This window comes from Perognathus longimembris, chromosome 10 (assembly GCF_023159225.1).
Source record: "Perognathus longimembris pacificus isolate PPM17 chromosome 10, ASM2315922v1, whole genome shotgun sequence".
NCBI classification, from domain to species: Eukaryota; Metazoa; Chordata; class Mammalia; order Rodentia; family Heteromyidae; genus Perognathus; species Perognathus longimembris.
Window position 1 is genome coordinate 43,457,629 of NC_063170.1, and position 14,958 is coordinate 43,472,586.

The 14,958-nt window shown below is 38.1% G+C and overlaps 2 long non-coding RNA genes across 2 annotated transcripts; one reads left to right on the forward strand and one right to left on the reverse strand.

Annotated features, from left to right (window-relative positions):
- Nucleotides 1–269: 269 nt before the first annotated feature.
- Nucleotides 270–12,355, reverse strand: LOC125358654. The gene is made up of 3 exons (XR_007212352.1): nucleotides 12,345–12,355; nucleotides 9,750–9,752; nucleotides 270–402 (listed from the first exon to the last, which is right to left on the reverse strand). It is a non-coding gene; the product is annotated as an uncharacterized LOC125358654 (long non-coding RNA).
- LOC125358651 lies at nucleotides 4,663–14,683 on the forward strand. Its single transcript, XR_007212350.1, has 3 exons — nucleotides 4,663–4,777; nucleotides 12,496–12,598; nucleotides 14,421–14,683. It is a non-coding gene; the product is annotated as an uncharacterized LOC125358651 (long non-coding RNA).
- Nucleotides 14,684–14,958: the final 275 nt, after the last annotated feature.

The window sequence follows — 14,958 nt, forward strand, 5'->3', positions numbered from 1 at the left end:
TCAAACCCAGGGCTTCATGTATACAAGGCAAGCACTCTACCACTAGGCCATATTCCCAGGCCAGAAATGACACATCATAGATTTCTAAGTAGCCAAGCAAACAGCATGAACAGTATAATAGTGTACTCTGGTTGTCCTCAGAATACTATTTGTCCTCAGCGAAATCACCATTCTTTATATTATATAACAATTGGGGGCTTTTCTTCATATGTTTTATTGTTATCTTAAGTAGTTGTACAATAGAGTTGCCCTTCAACTAAGCTGTTTCTGAATATAATGTGCCTTGAGCAATGTCACCCCTCTCAACATTCTCACCCATCACTCCCCACCCCCCCACCTTCCCTTACTTCTCTTAATTGTGTAGGATATACATTGAATTTTCGTCTGCATTCTTCTCCCCTTCTCTATTTGTTTGCTTTTTTAAAAGATCAGAAATTAAATTGAGGAAGGAAAAGTTTCAAGAAGAGTCACAACTTGATTTTTTTCCTATATAAACAGATCACTGATTCTTTCCAAACCATGCCAAATAGTATTTGTTGCAAAGACAGGGGAGCTTTTTAATTTTTTTCTTCAGTCAAGGTCACAGTGGCACCCATTCATTTTTATATTCCCTTAGCAATGAAGGCAGCCACAGATAATGCTACAAAAATGCAGAAGAAGCGAGACTGAGGGGGAAAATAATGGGGATTCGTGAGAAGACAGATGAAGGAAAACTACCCATAAAGACTACATGTATTTCAGTCTACTCTTTTCAAATATTTGCCTCATTTCTGTCTTCCCTGACTATTCCTTACTGAGAGCATCTAATCAGGAACTGCCAGGTACTATGTTGGAACTGAATCCATGGTGGTGGGACTCACAAGATTGGGATGAAATAAGAGGAAGTGGTACAGGAGGCCCCTCAGCTTTCATGGATGTTATGTATGCAGGCCTAACTCAGGCTGTGTGGAGTTCATGTGCTTGCAACACAAAGCGCAGGACTGAGTGAGTTTACTGGTAATGATCCTGTCACACTGGCATCCCTTTCATATGCACATTTGAAAACCCAGCGGTATAGAACACTAAAAAGCATCACACTGGGAAACTAGATGATTTCTCAGTGTTTTCAATCTCAAATTGAAGTTTTACCTCAAAACCCATCTTCACTGAAAATGAAATGAGTCGTTGTGACAATGTTTCTTTTCTCTGCACATTTAGATAAATTACAAAGCTGATTCAGGCTGAGGGCAAACAGAATCTGCTCAAAACAAACAAAAAGGGATTCTAAACATCACTTGGAAGCAAAGCAATGTGTCTTACATCAAGCTGATGTTTCAACGAATTTCAATAGACATTACTTTTTTCTTACATGATTTTAATACACTACCAGTCAAGTGATATGATCTCTGCTCTAGAAGGTCTAGTGTATTATAGACAAAAATGAAAAGCAAGAGTTAGGAAGAATGCCCTGTATCTGAGGTTGAACTGCAGGAAGAGCCCGGGATTGTTTTCATTGAGGGACTCGGGATCTGTACAGGCTCAAATTCTATTGTAGAACTGGTTACAAAATGTCTTTGAGTTTCTAAGTGCTTGAATTTCAGCAGAAAACTAAAAAAATATGAGATTGCACAGTGATCATTTAAATAAAATAAGGAGTCACCCTTGTTGATAAATAGTAACTTACCACAATGGTTAGAAAGGTAATCAGGTTTTAATAATACAAATGACTACTAAGTAGTTTCCATACGATTTATACACTGTACACACCACATATAAGTAGTGCTTCTGTTAATGTCCTAACTAAGCCTCTGAGTCTTGAGTTTTGAGAAATGAAGAACTTGACTGAGGTTCCACAAATGGCACAGTAAAGTGGAAATGTGAACTTCATTGTTCAGTTGGGTGGCCTCTCTCCTCAGCTCCACCTTGCCCTGCAGATGGAGCGGAGGGAGCCAGAGGTAGTCCAGTCTTCCATGTGAATGGCATTAATCTCTGGGTATGAGGGTCATTGCCTATGATAGGCAAATCATAGGAGGACAGTTAATTGGATATATTTTAAGGTCAGATTCCACTCCCATCCTGATCACACAGCAGACAGTAGCAGAAACTGCTGGGGTTCAGTGTCACTGTGTACTCAGAAGGTTCTCGGAATGGATCCTAAGAGCAACACACATTGAAGGCACTCGGGGCCTCTCAGCAAAGAAGTCAAGGTGAGTTTAGCAGGGAAAAGGTTTGTGATCAAGGAGAAATTAAAAACGTAAAAGTCAATTTTCCACAGGATGCTTATTTGAGCAGTTTGCCTATATTGGGTTACAGTAGATTATCTTTAGCTTTTACTTGTTACTAACAACTATGACCAAAAAGAATTCAAAATTGATAACTATAATAATAATAATCAGAGTATACAGTCACCAATGTATCCTAATTCATGTAAAAACTTTCTGGATTTGGGGGGATTTTTTTTCCATATACATGGAAGCTAAATTTAGCTCATAAACTTTTAAGTAATTATGTCGGGTGGTATACAAGTATATACAAATGTTTTAATAGAAATATAGTAGATTAATGGGAGATCTCAAATAGTGCAATTTCTGAGAAAGGCAAAATTAAAAATTAAGCAAAAATACTTCTACTCCTCTCCTTGTGACCTCTGCCCTCCTTGTAAGCATCTCCTTTTCCTAGGACTCATTTTGTTAGACTTTGACTTAGTCTTTCTAAAGAATTATATTGTCTGTGTTCTCCATAGATTCTACTATACTTCCGTTAATTCATTTATAATTGCTGGGGTGCCACCCAGTGTGCTTACTTCTAGACTTATGGGCCCAGGGGAAATGAGTAGAACGTGGACAAGAATGCATTGCATATGCCACAGAACTGAGAAAAATAAGAGAAGTGTGTTAAGGGAAGAAGATTGAAAGGGCTGAAATTGAACAACTGGCACTATATATTCATAAACTGCTCTATTGAATGACAACTTCTTTGTACAACTACCTAGACAAAATAAAAATATTTTTAAATGTTCGGCAAAATGAAACATACCATGTACTTGAAAGAGGTGGGATTGTATCAAGGGGAAACACACACCCCCACACACCTATTTGTTTGATTGTCTTAAATTTGCTATTTAAAAGAATTACCACTTAACAAAGCAGTTTATGAATTTAATCATTATCACTCCTTCAGCATTCTCACCCACCCCTCTTAATCCAACCCTTCCCTCACTTAGTTGGTTTTTTTTTTTTTTTGGCCAGTCCTAGGCTGTGAACTCAGGGCCTGAGCACTGTCCTTGGCTTCTTTTTTGCTCAAGGCTAGCACTCTGCCACTTGAGCCACAGCGCCACTTCTGGCCATTTTCTGTATATGTGGAGCTGAGAAATCAAACCCAGGGCCTCATGTATATGAGGCAAGCACTCTTGCCACTAGGCCATATTCCCAGCCCCCCTCACTTAGTTTTGTAGGATGTACACTCGATTTTTGTTTTACTGCATTCTCCCCACTTTTCTTCATTTGTGTACCCCTCTTCATCTGACCCTACCATACCCATTTTAAGTACCTGTTTTCTGGCATTGATTTTGTTGAAGTATGATTTTACTTTTCTAAGGAATTACACTGTTTTGAGTTCTCCCCTGAATCTATTGTATTTCACTGAAGACATTTGTATATGCTTACGTATGACCCCAGGTACTTATTCATGTATTTATAAAGTAATTCTTGCTTGAGAGAAAACATGTGACTTTTGTCTATCTGTGCCTGGCTTACTTCAGTGAACATAATTTTTGTTCAGGTCTTTCCATTTCTTTGCAAAAGGAAGAGATGTGGCCCATATGGGAGAAGGCAAGCAGCAGCTGTCCCTTGAGAGGAGATGCCAATCCTTGAATAAAGCCTGGAAGAAGTCTCATAAGTCAGGGGCTATAACTATTAAAGAACTGACCACAAATACTTGCCAGAGTTATTTCTCTAAAATTTCTCACTTTTGGAGTCAGAATTGCTTCAAGGGAGATTAACTGTGACTCCACCCACCAAGATGGTCGGGGTGGCCAAGATGGTGAATTTCTGAACAAGTCATGGTGCTAAGAAAACGTAGGTCAGTGATTATGTTTATTTTGATTTTTAGATCAAACCCGGAATGCCTAGCCTTTGAGAGGGAACCTGGGGGGGAGGGGTGGTCCCCTGGAACTCAGCCTGGGTAGCACTATAGAGGGAACAAGGTTGAGCTATTGAGACCAATTTCTAGCCTATGGGGCATTTTGATTTTATGTAGTAGTCTGGTGTGGACATAGGAGTCCAATAAAGATGTAACAGGGGGTCCATAAGGATGTAGAAAGGGTTTAGAAAAGGCGTAGAGTCAAATTCTCAGTTCAGGTAATTAGTATAAGTCAATGGAACCTTTGTTTCAACTCTCAGCTCTCAGAATCTGAACATTAAAGAAGTCAGAAGTTTAGTCTGTGAAAGAGTCTCACCAGAACCATACCATGATGACTCTCTGAAATTAGACATTCAGTCTCCAGTGTGTAAGAAATAATTTTCTGCTTTTTAGATGTTACCCAATTGATTGAACTTTTACAACAGCCAAACCCATCAACACTGTTGTGAATTGGATCTCAGAAATGGAAATACACATGGTTAAAACTTATTGATAGAACATCACCCCTCCTGTCTCCTGACTCTCATCAGGTCACCATGGCACCACTCTTCAACTTCCCATTGAGGATCATCTGGCAAGACACAATTGTCCCCCCCTTCCCTCTGGGATGTACCACAGATCCTACCAGCATAGTATTGCATGAAACCCTGCTTCTGAGGTAAGACGGCTGGGGCAGTAAGTCCTGCAGGACAGTTTCACTACTGTCGCTCATGGTCAAATAAGGCTTTCTCAGTTAAGTCACTACCTCATAACTCTAACTTCACCCCATGCCTTGCTAGATAGGGTAGGAGAAATCCAGTCCTTGGGAAATATATTTGGGTACATTGAAAGCCACGCATTAGAGGAGATGGGAAAGCATAGGCTCTCGTAATTGCTACAACTGATTTTTTGGTGGTATTGTGTGGGACTTACGCTTGAAGCTTTTCTGAACAAAAGCAACTGAATCTGTGTTAGGAAAATGGAAAGAGGGACAGGACAGTCTTCAACAAGTGAGAGGCAGGATTGGAGGTTGTGAGAGGAGATAGAACTGGGGGTCAGGCTATATAAGCCTGGTGTTAAAGAGAATACAGAAAATAAGAAACAGGCTATGGTTTCTTGGAGGCCAAGAAGGGCCAAGGGCAGGTCCCCTCAGCCAGGACCAGAATTGAATCTCCACTTGGGACCAAGAAACTTTCAGCTAAGCCAAGGTTGGAACAACCTACCTACACATAAATTTGCACCTGGTATTTTGCTTGACCTGGGGGAATAACATGTAGTCAGCCCTTCAACCTGTGCTTTGTTTCAATTGGCTACCTCTTTCACCTTTGAATTTCAAAAATGAAGAACTCTCCAATAAGAACTCCAGGTTTACATAGATGTGGTGGGGATCCATGAGGCGTACCAGATGACACACAAAGGCCAGGAACATTTGAATTCCTCTAGCAAGATGGTATGGGAAAATTGGATGATTATTGCTATTATTCTAGCAGGTTAAAAAGGGGGAGGGCATGTGTCCTAAACAGCTTTTAATTTCACCTTTAAAAATACAGCCTTGGATGGGAACATAAACTAAAAATTCAGACACAGCTCCCTGCCCTGTTATTCTTTATTTTTTTTTCTTTTGCCAGTCCTGGGGCTTGAACTCAGGACCTGAGCACTGTCCTTGGCTTCTTTTTCTCGAGGCTAGCACTCTACCACTTGAGCCACAGTGCCACTTCTGGCCTTTTCTATATATGTGGTGCTGAGGAATGGAACTCATGGTTTCATGTATAGGAGGCAAGTACACTACCACTAGGCCACAGTCCCAGGCATAAAGTCTGTAATTCTTGTGATGGGAGCAATGTGTTTAATTGGATATTGTAGATTAATTCATGTGGAGACTAATGCTAAAAGAGTTTGAAGAAAAGAGTAGAAAAGAGGGGGGATTGTGAGAGAGACTTGCATTGCTTAAAAGTTCTTGCTTTGGCCTAGTGGCATGGCTATTGTTAAGTAAAAGAGGGATTGCTTTGGAATAAGGATTTTTGAAAACTGAAGTTTTGTCTTAAATTGATTTATTTACAAGATTGAATTAAGACACACCCCAGACTGTTCCAGAAATAGCAGAGGGTGTGGGATATATTGATTACTTGTGTAGTGTTAAACTATTTCAAAAAGCCTTATGTAAATGCATTTTACATCCTATTCAAACTAGCCAATCATGAGCAGATTGTGAACCCCATCTCAACCAATCTGAGCAGAGGGCTATGGCCTGCTTCAGTAGAGATAAATAGGGGAGCAGTCTGCCTGCTCTGTGTGCTTTCTTGACAGATTTCTGCCTGATGGTACACCCTTTTGCAGAAATAACTGTTGCATTTCCAAGACAATTCTTTCTTTCTTTTTTTTTTTGTTCTTCCGTTATTTATTTTATTGTAGAGGTGATGAACAGAGGGTTACAGTTATAAAAAGAAGGTAATGAGTACATTTCTTTTCCAATGGTGCTACCCTCTCCCTTCCCTTGTTTTCTCTTGCTTTCCACTTCCCCTGACTCCCACTGCCCCAAGTTGTAAAGTTCATTACCAACATAGTGTCTAGTGAGTATCACGGTTGCATTGGTTCACTCTTTGTCCCACCTTTTTTTTTGCGGGGGTGGGGAGGTTGAATTCGGGGCCTGGGTGCTGTCCCTTGAGCCATAGAAAAAGCTAAGGGACAGTCTCTCCGCCCCCAAGTTCAAGCCCAAGTACTGTCAAATACACAAAAAATATTAATAGGTAGTAATTGAAGAAAGAAGAAAAATTCATTTTAATTACAAAATATGGGTATAAAACACAAAATACGGATATAAAACCCTATGCTGATGTGATCCTGGATTTATTAAGCAAGACCAACTAAGTAACACAAGCTACTAATTCATAACAGTTTCATATTGACAAAGTATTTTCAATTATCAGTTTTACAAAAATTTTATGGTAAAACTGAAAACATAACATATCAATAATTAAGGAAATCATATATTCTACAGGCTATTGAGTTTATGGATAAATAAAATTTTAATTGATTTAAACATCTATTTAATGTCAACAGTGTAATATTTCTACAATGTAATAGTACTTTGATATTTGCATATCAAATATGTCTGGAAAATGTTAGAAGGGTACCAACCAATTCATGATATATATATCCCCACTCCACCCCTGCCTGAGGTTTGAACTGGGTCTGGGTGCTGTCCCAAAGCTGCTTTTATCCTACTACTTGAGCCACACTTCTGGCCTTTTTCAGTAGTTAATTGGAGATAAGCATCTTAGGACTTTTCATGCCAGGGCTGGCTTTGAACCTCAATCCTCAGATTTCAGCTTCCTGAGTAGGGAGGATTATAGGTATGAGCTTTCAGTGCTGGGTTATATTTTCTTTCAATTAAACAAATGATCTGACTGAAGGCAACAGACAATTTTATATACTATTGTTTATGAGCAAAAACCAATGAGCTCTGGATAATAAGGTCATCTTTTTTCTGGATGTAGATAAACAACCAAGTGAATGTAAATGTTCTGGATGAAATAAGTTTTATCATTTACATCATTTAGTGTGGGCTCTACTGAAAAAATAGTCAAATTGGGCTGTAACTGCTGCAGTAAAAAGAAATAGTATCAGAATAGACAAAACTTTCCAACCTTGTCCTCACAGGTCCAGGCATTGCTCATTCAAATAATCAAGACATAATCAGAGCCGGACTTGTCCCTGCCACTCACCAAGAAAAATCCTCTCCCATACATTCACACCTTTGAATAATAAAAGTGAATTCTCCGTGAAATGTGAGCATACTTTCTTTTCCAATGGAAGCAAAACTCCTATGTTTATCATTGAAATCCCAGAGCATGCATCGCAAGTACCAAAAGAAGTGGCTCTGTGGAAGCATTTTTAAGTTTGTTTTGTTACTGTTGTAACAACAACTGTTTTGCTTTGAAATACTGTGATAATCTCTGAGAGACTGCTGAAATGATTGTTCATTGTTCATGATAGAACACAGGAAAGAGGAGCCAAGTATCTAGGAGAGTGTAAGATTAGCATTTGCCCAAATTATCACCTAACCAAAGATTCTACAATACAACAAAATTTCGGCCATGACTATTTCTAAATCATGTTTCTGGAAGGAAAAATAATTGTGTAGATTCCAAAAGTATGACTATGGAGAAAAATGAGGAAGGGTTCCTGTGTCCCTACAGGCTATGAATCTTGTTGTGGCTTTCAGAAAACAAACACATATGGTGTGCTTGCGACTTGCTGATCAAGAAGTACGTGATACTTTCTTTATTTCTGCCCAGGGGATAAGAAAAAAAGAGTTAAAACTTGAAAAGCAGATAGAGAAAGTAAGAACCAAAACTAAGAAATATTATTTTTCTGGGCCTTGACACCTGGAATTAAAATGATAGGTTTTGTTGTAGGTTACCTACTGTGAAGACAGGATAGCCTGGTAGGGTTCTGAGTTCTACCCTGAGAATTTACAATAACATTTATAAAACTCAATAATGGTCAGGAGTCAGGAAAAATGATTCAGATAAAACAGCAGGAACTACATGGAGCAGAGGTGGAAGGGAGAGCATTGGTGGAGGAGAAAAGTACTCAGTTGTTCTCAGAAGTAAACAAGAGGGAAGACTACAGCTAGTCATCACATTTTCTTCCATAGAAGAGCACACAATGAAACAAGTGCATTGTAAAATGTTGGAGACATTTCATGTCCAATGAGAATACCCACATGCATCCATCTTCTCTATCTGACTCGAGTGAGAAAAGCAAAGGAGTAACATCAGTTGACAAAATTATTTATCCACAGAGAAATTAATAAATACTAGAGAGAATGAAGGAGAGGGAAAATACTGGAGTAAGAAAGATTGAAGGAAATAGCAGCAATGGTCTGAGTATATGGTATACACAGCTGAACTCCATCTGGATTTATTGGGAACCAACCAAGAACAAGGTGATGAATTAAGATGGAAAAGGATTAAAATAATGAGTAATGGCACACAAAAATATCTTGATTGAAATTTTTTTAAGTGCAAGAAAAACTATGAGGGAAACCATGGATCTGTGTTTCTTTAGGTCTGGCTCACTTCATTTAATATGATTTTCTCCAAGTCTCGGATAGTCCTAGCAGAGGATGGCAATAGCTCAATAGCTGTGTATATATGACCATATAAGATAAAGCTAAGTGAAATGAACTCCAAGATATGGATATGGAAACAAGAGGTTTTTCATTGTTATTTTAAATGTACTATGCAAAGTTATTTCTTTTTTATTGCATTTTTTTCTTTCCTATGGTTTATCCCCTGTTGTCACTGTATTTGATTTTGGTTCAGTAGATATTGTATATGCACTTATCTGAATTAGGGAAGGGAAGGGGAACATCAGAATGGTGAGAGAAAGGATAAAGAAAGAACCAATGCAACAGCAATATTCACAAGACAACATGTTGGAAATTAATTGCACATCTTCTGGGGGAGAAATGGTGGCAGAAAAATGAGGGAGGGGGTAACAAGTATGAGAAGAAATGTACTCACTACCATATATATATATATATATATATATATATATATATAATTGTAACCCTTCTGTACATCATCTTGACAATAAAATTAAATTAAAAAGAAAAAGAATAACAAGATGTGGTCATGATAAACTTCCTAAATCACTTGGGAAGAGGTCATAAAATAGTGGATGAATTCTTACTCCCTATCAGCAAATGGCCTGGCTTTGGATCCTGGGTGCCTTGCACACTACCTGCATGTCCTAGAGTTGAAGTTCACTAGTCAAGGAGCTTTATTTCTTAGCCTCAATTACTTCAAATTAAAGTAGAGATGATAGTAGGATAGCAATAACACTGATTCCCAGAACTGCTGAAGAGAATTCAGTGACATATTGTACACAGAACAGTTAAAGTTGGAGTAGAGAAAAACTAGTGGGAATTTTATTCTACTGCAGAACTCCCCAAACTTTCATTTCCCTGGCAGCTTAATCAATTAAAAATTCAGAGAAACTTATAATTGAGCCATATTTTTAATAATTTTAGAGCCATCCAAAAAAAAAAAGAAAAGAAAAAAGATCCATCCAACAAAACATAGTGGAAATATCGAGTAACAAGATTGATTTTTTTTCCCTTTTGTTTTGGCAGGACTTGTGTTTGAAATCAGGGATTCACACTTGCTAGACAAGATCTCTACTGTTTGAGCCAGGCCTCCAGCCCTAAGAGCTTTAAGTCTTGATAATGAATGATAAGCATTACAGATTCATGAGCATTACAGAAAGAAATACATATACGCTAAGCTCTACAGTTAACTTTTTACAAATGTGCACTGTGGTGATGTATATGGTAATAGTTGTGCATTTCTTATAAGCTAATTAAATTAAGTATCATCAGGAGAGATCTGATGGAGATATACTCTAAATTGCAGTCAGTAACTTTACCTTTCAATTCTATAATGCCTCATAGTTCATGTAATGGTCTACAAATGCTATGAGCTCTCATTACAAAGTAATAACAAACTCAAAATTATGAAAGGGCCATTTACAGAACTTGTAAAAGAGCCAGAAGGAGGACCATATTTCAAAGCTATAGCAAAAAGTAGTGGAGAAACCTCTAAGGCTGTCAATATAATGGATACATAAGGAATGGAAGCTTCTAGAAACATTCATCAGAAGATTCTTTGCTAACTACCATTTTGAATTCATTTAGATTCTATGGAAGGGTGCATCAATTAAGAGGCCCATCTGCAAATATAGAATTATCCACAAAGAAGAAAATACTCTAAAACATGTAGTGGGTTTCTGGCTAGGGAGAGATGCCACAGATTCTCACAGGCAAAGAGTGACAATGAACTAATTTTGCATGTCTTACTCATTTGATTAATGTGTATAGTTATATGACACAGTGGATTTCATTATTACATTTTCCTATGTGTACATCATTTACATGACCAGATTCACACACCCCTACTGCCCTGTTTTGTCCCCCTTCCCCCTTTTAAAAAGATAAGATTCCATGAAAGATAGAAAATATGCAAAATTTTTCACTTAAAATTATGATCCCCATTAATATCCATTTCCCTAGAAATGATATAATGTGTGCCATTTTCCTGTTTGGCATCTTAAAATTAGATCTGATAGCATCACACAGCAACACACTACATTTTTCATGTATCAGATGGCTACTTATCTAGTCTCTGATATATTTCTTATAATGACATCCAGTGTTTTCTATCTCTAGCCTACCATTCTAGACAATTTTTCTCTTTATTAAAAATGTACTAGAATCAAGCACCAGTGGCTCATAACTGTAATCCTAGCTATTTAGGAGATTGAGATCTGAGGATCACAGTTCAAAGCCACTCCAGTCAAGGAAAGTCCACAAGACTCTTATCTCCAATTAATCACTAAAAAGCCAAAGTGGAGCTATGGTATAGTGCTAGCCTTGAGTGAAAAAGTTTAGGGGCAGTGCCCCTAGTATTGGCACATGCCCATGCACGTGCGCGCACGTGCGCACACACACACACACACACACACACACACACTTATAGTCCCATTAATTAGAGTGCATTGTAGCTTTGGACATTGTTTTGAACAATATGAAAGAGCAGATATTAAGCTACTGTTTTCTTTCTTTCTTTCTTTCTTTTTTTTACAAAAGTGACAATTTAATGTGCTGAATATATAATGTGAAAAAGGAAAACACAGCACAGGAAAAGTCAGCGAGAAACTATCAGAAAAACACTTGGAACCTGCCCACAACCTTTGGCTTTTAGTTTATTCTAAGATCTACAAATTCATACTAAAGTTAAAAGAGGAGGACTTCCACTGAATAGGAGGGAGAAGTGGAGGAGGAAGAAAATGAGGAGGAGGAGCAGCAGAAGGGGAACTGGCTCTTTTGGTAAGATGAAGAGGTGATGAGTGTGGATTGCTTTTTGAGATGGCCTGTTATAAACGGTCTAGAGGTGTGGTGAAGAATGGAGGAGAACACAGAGCTATAACAACATGACATGACATAATAAATAATACAGCAGCGTAAGTAATATAATACAGTATAGAAGTCTTCTAGTAGCATCACAACAGAGGACACAAGGAAGGAGAATCGTTCATTGTCCACAGCCTCAAGAATACCTTCTTTCTTTGTAAAGCTGACAGGAAGTCCTGCAATTCCTTTCTCTCCCAAAACTTCTGCTTCATCTCCTGACACTAGCAGAGTGGACAGATTTCTTAGGTAAGAGCTCTCTGTAAGAAACTTTTCATTCTCACATCATCCCACAGTGCAGGAATGTTCCAACACATTTCATTATCATTTCTACAAGTCAAGTAAGGCGATCGTTTCCAGTAAGTGTTTTGTCTAATAGGCAGTGATCATTTCTGAAGATGGTTTTCACCTTTCTAATTCAGATGCCCAATGATCCTCTCAAATCAGAAAAGTTCAGAAGCCCTGGGATGCAGAGCAGCTCTGGTTCCCCATGTGGCTCCCTGGGACCCCAGCTGCTCCTGAAAGGTGAAATTCAACTCCTCTGCAATTAAACAAGGACAGAATCCGAACTGAGAACTGAATAAATTGCTCTGTCTCTAAGCTCTTGGTGAGGAGCTGAGGACAATTCACATCCCTGGCCTCCAGGGAAGAAAAATAATGAGGAAGAAATCTGAATGACTGAACATTACTGAACAGGCACTTGTTAGTCTAATAATTGTCAACCAGAGCAGATTCAACTGGGAGGAAAAAATTGATGACCATGGCTGAGCACAATAGCTCCTACCCAAATGACAGTAGAGTGGGCAGCAGGGGACCTGCTAAATGAAATAAACAAAGGGCCACTGAGAGGAAAAGTATTCATGCAGGGCTTCAATTCAAAGCACCGATGTACTTTTTTGCTTAGCAGATAAAACTTCTTTCTCTAAAAGTGCCCATTTTTCTGGCAGTTTCAGTAACTAAGCAGTATGTTTTCAGGCCCCCATTATCTCTATCCCTGATACACAACACTCAATAGAGTCATCCTCTAAAATGACAATGTCTTGGCGGCCCATTGTATCTTGTGTGTGTATATACATATGCTTATTAGAAAAGACATTCCAGATTGACTAGAATTCCCAGTAAAGCCATTTGCTGACATTTAATCAGAATGCGCAACTCACTAGCAGGTGTTCTCCATGTTTGCTGTCTAGAATGTTTAAAGAAATATCACTGATGGAAAGCAACTTGCTTCTCGTTTCCTACTTGTAACCAAACATCGTTTTCTAAATTTTCATTCACACGAGTAATTTCAACTGTGCTGAGACCCACTAAAATACCCCTGTAAAATCTAACATCTGTTTATTAATGGGTTGAGGAAAAATCAGATTCTAGCTTTGCTGAGTGTCATCATTTATTGGATGACTAAAAGAATCAACAATGGACACTTTTATATGAATTACCCTACTGGGTCTCCAGCTTGCAAAAGGCAATCAGGGGACCTATGGGCCTCTAAAATGTTGTGGGCCAATTAATGCATCACATCTCTTTTAGGACTGTCTCTCAAGTTGGGATCCTGTGTTCAATCAGAATTTACTGAAAAATCAGTAATTATAACTAAATGCCAAATGAACTTAATTCTATCATCACTATATACCTGATTTTCCAAAATTTTAATGTTAGGGAGAGATAAAAACAGGGTAAGCAAACCTTTTGCCAAAGAGTAAATTAAGCTTATTATTTCATGAGAAGTTCTGATTTTATCAATTTTATTTCCATTTCAGAAATGGAAAATTTAAAAAAGTGACAAGAAATATAAAAGGCATTTTAGTGTGCTAAATGTGCTAGCAAATTCTGCTGAAATTACCTTTGAATTCTGGTCATATTCCTCAAACATATGAACAATAAACTCATTTTAGGTCTCATTTTAAACAAGGTTACAGCAAGTAATGTAGTGGCCTTAGGCCATAAGTAAACAAATTTTAGATGATTAAAAAAATAAATGTAAGCATTACTCAGTAGACTGCTACCAGCTAAGCATCCTTTAGTTTAAAAATAGAGGAAATCAAATAAGGAAAGCCATCCAGTCAAGTCTGTTTTACAAAATGAAAAAGTGACTATTAATTTTAGAAATGAGAGTTCTGAGCTTCAGTTTTAATTACTTCATCTAACAATTACCTCTGGGTAGATGAGAAAATTTTAACTCTTATTGTAAAGTAGAAAAATAATGTCATCAAAAGAAACTATGGATCTATGATAAAGTTAATTTCATATCAAATCAAAATTAAGTAGTAACATTTTACTAAAAACCTATCACATAAATGCATCACAAAATGATAATCACAGGTATTAATGGCTTTCTCTCTGACAGTCATTTCAAATAAGTGACTCGTCCCCCCTGCTCAGCCAATCAAAGATGCACTAGATTGTCACTTACCCTAAGTATGAGTGGGATTTAAAAACTTGCTTTCCTGGAGTAGAAATGACAAGGCACAATTTGTGAGGCCTGGTAGCTTTCTGCTTGTTCTGTGCATGCACTAACCAGAAGCCACACAGTGAAGATGTAGCAACCATATGGAAAGAACCAGGTGCCAAACTCCAGCAGCTAGCCAGTGAGTGAACCACCATTGAATTGCTGCCTGTACTGTGTTTTAACTGCAACCTGGAGAGAAAGTCCCAGCTGTAACCATCCAACAAAGCCACCCACAGCTCAAGACCACAGAAACTGCATGAGGAAATATGTTGGCCATTGATTCATTTATTTGGAGAAATTTGTTATGCAGCAATGGAGAACTGAAAATGACCTACAATGTACTTTTTACACTAAAAAAAATGGAGCCTCTTAGACTAGCCATTTAGTGTGTAATTTTGATTTATTAGCCTCAGTGCCATCACCTGAATGATGGTTT